The sequence below is a fragment of the Lipotes vexillifer genome, unplaced genomic scaffold (genome assembly GCF_000442215.2).
Source record: "Lipotes vexillifer unplaced genomic scaffold, Lipotes_vexillifer_v1.1 scaffold809, whole genome shotgun sequence".
Lineage (NCBI taxonomy): Eukaryota > Metazoa > Chordata > Mammalia > Artiodactyla > Lipotidae > Lipotes > Lipotes vexillifer.
Window position 1 is genome coordinate 1,194,340 of NW_006788521.1, and position 6,000 is coordinate 1,200,339.

Here is a 6,000-nt window from a genome sequence, read left to right on the forward strand (position 1 = left end):
GAATATGTTAGGCTGTGTGGCAAAAGGGAAGTGAGGTTGCAGACGGAATTAAGGTTGCTAATCAGCTGGCTTTAAAATAGGAAGATTATCCTGGATAAATGGGATGTGCCAAGTGTAGTCACAAAAGTCCTTAGAAGTGGAAGAAGGAGGCAGGAGGCAGGGTGGGGGGCGGGCAGGAACGAGTCAGAGACAGATCTGAAGATGCTTTGCTGCTGACTTTGAAGATGGAGAAACAGGGCCACAAACCGAGGGATACAGGAGGCCTCTAGAAACTGGAAAAAGCAAGGAAATCCATTTCAAACTTCTGACCTCCAGAGCTGCACAATAACAAATTGGTGTTGTTTAAGCCACTAGGTTTGTGGTACTTTATTACAGCCACAAGAGGAAACTGATACAAACGTCTACCATGTGCCACCAGACTCTGTTCTCGGTGCTGGGGCTAAGCAGTCGCCAGTGCACACAGACAGACACACGTACCCCCAGTATTTGACACTTAAATTCTAGAACAATAAATAAATAGACAAATAAATATGGGTCGGAGGCTGAGACATGCTATGAAGAAAAGTTAAAGCAGAGTCAGGGTGCCAGAGAATAAAGGGGATATTATTTTGCATACGAGTGGTCAGAGGGCCTTCGTAATGAGATAGCATTTGAACAGACATCTAGATTAAATGAGGGCTTGACCCAGGTGGATATCTGGGGAGAAGAGCAACCTTGGGTGGAGCAGCTCCTTGCTGAGGGCCATTCCCAAAGAGGGATGCAACTCTGAGACTTCAGCAGCCAGAACCCCCAGCAGCTGGGGGAACAAATGCCTCAGTCCTGAAGGGGGACCTGATTAGTGCATCACAGAATCCATGACAGGGGCCTGTTACAATAGGCTGGCCAAGAACTGATGATGATTTGTATGGGGAGAATTCGAGGAGGGAAGGTGAGAAATTATCTTTTGCTTATTGAATTATAATTGACATACAATATTATATTAGTTTCAGTTGTGCTACATAGTGATACAATATTTTTATACATTACAAAATGATCAAGATGATAAGTCTAGTTACAATGCTAACATACAAAGTTGTTACAATATTATTGACTATATTCCCTATGCAGTACATTATATTCCCTGTGATTTATTTATTTTATAACTAGAATTTTGTACCTCTTTTTTTTAAAATTTATTTATTTTTATTTTTGACTGCGTTGGGTCTTCGTTGCTACACGCGGGCTTTCTCTAGTGGCGAGCGGGGGCTACTCTTCGCTGTGGTGCACGGGCTTCTCATTGCTGTGGCTTTTCTTGTCATGGAGCATGGGCTCTAAGCACACGGGCTTCAGTAGTTGTGGTGCATGGGCTCAGTAGTTGTGGCTCCCAGGCTCTAGAGCACAGGCTCAGTAGTTGTGAGGCATGGGCTTAGTTGCTCTGCGACATGTGAGATCTTCCTGGGCCAGGTCTCGAACCCGTGTCCCCTGCATTGGTAGGCGGATTCTCAACCACTATGCCACCAGGGAAGCCCGGAAGTTTGTACCTCTTAATCCCTGTCACCTGTTTAGCCTGTCCCCCCACCTCCTCCCCTGTGGTAACTACCAGTTTGTTCTCTGTATCTATGAGTCTGTTTCTGTTTTGTTTTGTTTGTTCATTTGTTTGGTTTTTTAGAGTCCACATATAAAGGAAATTACACAGTATTTGTCTTTCTCTGTTTGCCTTATTTCACTTTGCATAATACCATGAAGGTCCATCCATGTTGTTGCAAATGGCAAGATTCATTCTTTTTTATGGCTGAGGAATATGTTCTTTTTCCATTCATCTATCAATGGACAGTTAGGTTGCTTCTGTATTGTGGCAATTGCAAATAAAGCTGCGATGAACATAGGGGTGTATATATATATTTTTTAAATTAATGTTTCCATTTTCTTCAGAAAAATACCCAGAATTAGAACTGAGAAATACTCATTTTAATGCAGAGCTCACAGGATTTGCAAATGGATTTCCTGGAATGGAAAGAGAAATGTCAAAGGCTGACTTCGAGCAAGTGGAATAGGGTTGCTAAAATGGGGGAAAATGAACGAGGGACAAGTGTCGGGGAGAACAATCAAGAGTTTAGTTTTAGATATAAATCTGGGATGCTTTAGCATCTTTAAGTAAGGAAATGTTGAGTTCATTGGAGAGATCAGGACTGGAGACATAACTGTGAGAAGGCCGTGGAGCTGACCTCAGTCACTTCAGGTAGTGGATATAGGCAAAGAAGAGAGCCAAGATTGAGTCCAGGGGCACTCCACCAGTGAAAGATTGGAAAGACGAGAGGAGGTTCTGGCAAAAGCACAAGGCCTGGCATGTGGTAAGTGCCTAGTGTAAGGTGGCTAGCTGCTATGGTCTGAATTGTTTCCCTCAAAATCCATGTGTTGAAGCCCTAACCACCCTTCCCCCAAGTGACTGCATTTGTGGATAGGGCTTTCAGGAGGTGATTAAGGTTAAATGAAGTCATAGGAGTGGGGCCCTGAACTGATAGGATTGGTGGGCTTATAAGAGGAGGAGGAGAGAGAGATATCTCTCTCTTTCTGCCATGTGAGGACACAGCTAGAAGGTGGCCATCAGCAAGCCAGAAAGAGGGTTCCCACCAGGAGCTGAATTGGCTGGCATGTTGGTCTTGGACTTCCAGCCTCCAGAACTATGAGAAAATACATTTCTGTCGTTTAAACCCCCCCAGTCTGTGGCATTGTGTTACGGCAGCCCAAGTGTCTGACTGAGACACTAGCCGTGGAGGTTTGAGAACAGGCAGAGGTGACTTAGGCCAGAAAGCACTGGGAGAGCTGGGAGGACATGCTCTGCTCCTAACCTCCTGACTGACCCATATTCATCAGTGGCCCTCTTTGGGCCTCAGTTTCCTCTTCCGTAAACTAAGGGCTCCTTTCAGTTCCAGCATTCTACAAACTATGATTTAGAAATAGAATTGTTAGAAGACAGGTAATACTGCATTTATGTGGATTTTGAAAAATATTTTTTAATTTTATCTTTTACTGTGGTAAAGTATACATAACATAAAATTTACCATTTTAACCACTATCCATCCCTGGGACTTCTTCATATTCCCAGCTGAAACTCTGTACCCCTTAAACAATAGTTACTCCCCTCCTCCTCCCAGCCCCTGGCAGCCACCACATTACTTTCCGTCTCTATGAATTTGACTGCTCAAGGTAACTCCTATAAGTGGGATCATACAGTATTTTTGTCCTTTTGTGTCTGGCTTATTTCCCTTAGTATAATGTCTTCAAGGTTCATCCATGTTGTAACCTGTGTCAGAATTTCATTCCTTTTTAAGGTTAAATAATATTAGTCACGTGGATTTGAAATCATAAGACCTGTGCCCAAATTCCACCTCTTCTATTTACGAGCTCATGTGACCTTTAGTGTGCCCTCTGTTTCTCATTTCCTCATCCTTAAATAGTGAAAATAGTACCTACCCACAGACGTGTTGGGTGGTGAATTTGATATAATGGATGTGAAACCACTTTAGAAAGATTATGATGCTATGGCTATTTTTAGCTGTAAGAGGCCACTAGGTTGACTGCCAGGGGTGATTTTTTTCTCTTGGTCACTCTAATGACATCTTTCCAAGCAATTCCTTGGCCGGGCTGAGCAGCTGATCCAGTTCACTTAATCATGGCAGTCAAATAAATGGACTTGGTTGTTTTCCTGTCAGCTTCTTGATGTGTCACATCAGCACAGCCACAGATAAGGAGCCTCTGTCTCTGACCCAGACGCTTTGGACCTGGGTGCTTCCATTGTAAGCCAGGGAAAGTATAACCCCGATGGCTGGAGAAAACCCTCCTCCCCTTGGCTTTTTGTTACATTCTACATTCTACAGGCTCCCTGTTTCTGGGCCTGACTCCATGAGGTCATTCCACCCTAGGAAGGGTGGGAGGATGGATTAGAGGGAAGTGAGATGAGGCAGCACAGCCTGGGAGTCTGGGGGCTGAGGGCCAGGCTGGATCTCCTACGGACTACCTGTGGGACCAAGAGCAATGCACTTTCCCTTTCTGGGTTGGTTACCCTCCTCTGTGTGGTAAGGGGTGGGACTTGAGGACCTCCAAGGTCATTTTCAGCTCTGGCCTTCCGTGAATGATGAATGATATGTGAATTACCGTTCCACTTTCTGTCAATGACTCTAGATCTTTCCTTCACCCCCACTGTTCATGTACTTGTCCCCAAGAGCTACTCACTTCAGGTTCAGACTTAAACTTGATCCTTACTCCTAGCACTGAGCCTATCTCTTCCCTCTTCCCTCTTCACTTTGATTCCTTTCTGGTCCAATTTTCTGCTGTCTAGAGGAGCTGGCTTTAGAAACATCTGGTTTCCTAATGCATGCTGAAAGATTCATGGCAGATTATGGCTTCAGTTCTCATTTCACTTGCATTTTAGGAGAGGAGCAATACTTGGACCTCAAAAGAACAGCCCTCTCACAACAGAGTCTAGACACAGAGTGGGGAGACATGCTCAAAAAGTAAACAGGGGGCCATATTATGTAGACTTCCAAAGAGAAGTGAAGAGGTTTGGACTTCATCCAGTGGCAGTGGGGAGCCACTGAGGGTTTTTGAGCTGTATCTGAGCTATATCTTCAAGTGATCATTCAGGCAGCTTTTTGAAGACTGGATTAAAGTGGGAAGAGAACAGAGGCAGGCAAGAGAGTGAATTCCAGATCCAGGTGAAAGAGACCAAAAAGAGTGATAATAGAGATGGAAAGGAAGAGACCCACCTGAGAGGTTTTAGAAGAATCACCTGGACGTCGGCCCCAGTGAATCTGGGGATAAGAGAGAGAGAGGAATTGAGGATGACACTGACATTTCTAGCTTGCAAGTTTGATGCCCAGTTTTGTCTGTGGCTAATAAAGAAAACACGCTTTGCCATTCTCCCCCAGCACACTATGCTGCAGCCATGCCCAAATCTGCTCCTGCCTCAGGGCTTTTGCACTTGTGGGTCTCTGTGCCCAAGTTTAGCTCAAATGTCCTCTCTTTCAAGGGGCTTCTTCTTTTTTTTTTTTGTGGTACGGGGGCCTCTCACTGGCGTGGCCTCTCCTGTTGCGGGGCACGCGCAGGCTCAGCGGTCATGGCTCACGGGCCCAGCCGCTCCGCGGCACGTGGGATCTTCCCGGACCGGGGCATGAACCCATGTCCCCTACATCAGCAGGCGGACTCTCAACCACTGCGCCACCAGGGAAGCCCCAAGGGGCTTCTTTGATGGCCAATCTAAGGCAGTCTCTCTGCCCTGCTCATCTCCCACCTCGGTCCTTATTCACCTCACCCTTTATCCCAAGCTAAAATGAGCTCCTTCATCTATTAGCTTAGTTCCACTAGAATTTAAGTTCCACCTGGGTAGGGGTCTCATGTGTCTCATCCATGAGTACATCCCTGGCACCTAGAAGAGGGCTTGGCTCATAGCAGGTGCTTAGTAATTATAAGTTTAATGAACAGGAAGGAAGGAAAGAAGGAAGAAGGCTGGAATCAGATGTGGCAAATTATTTCCAAAGATGGCTGCCACATCTCCCATCTTGTATGCCTTTTGCAGTGAGACTTGCTGCTTCTCTCGTCAGGTGGAGCCTGTTTCCTCTCTCTCTTGGACCTGGGCTGGCCCTATGACTTGCTTTGACCTGTAGAATGCAGCTGAAGTGACACTGTATGGCTTCAGAGTCTAGGCTTTCAGAAGTCCTTGTGGCTTTCATTTTCACACCCTTGCAATGCTTCTTCTTCTTGTGTCTTGAGACACATCAGAAAGCCCAAGGCCCTGTGGAGGGAAATGGAGGCCTCCAGTCAACAGCATCTGCTGAGCCCAGCCCACAGCAGATCTGCCAGCTGAGTGTGGCCACATGAATAATCCCAGGCAAGAAGAGCCATCCAGACAAGCCACAGAGTTGTGAGAAACAATACATTGTCTTAAACCACTAAGTTTCATTCTCCACTTTGGGCTTTGAGTTTAAGGAACTGGTGGGCATCCAGATGGAGATGTACAGCAGG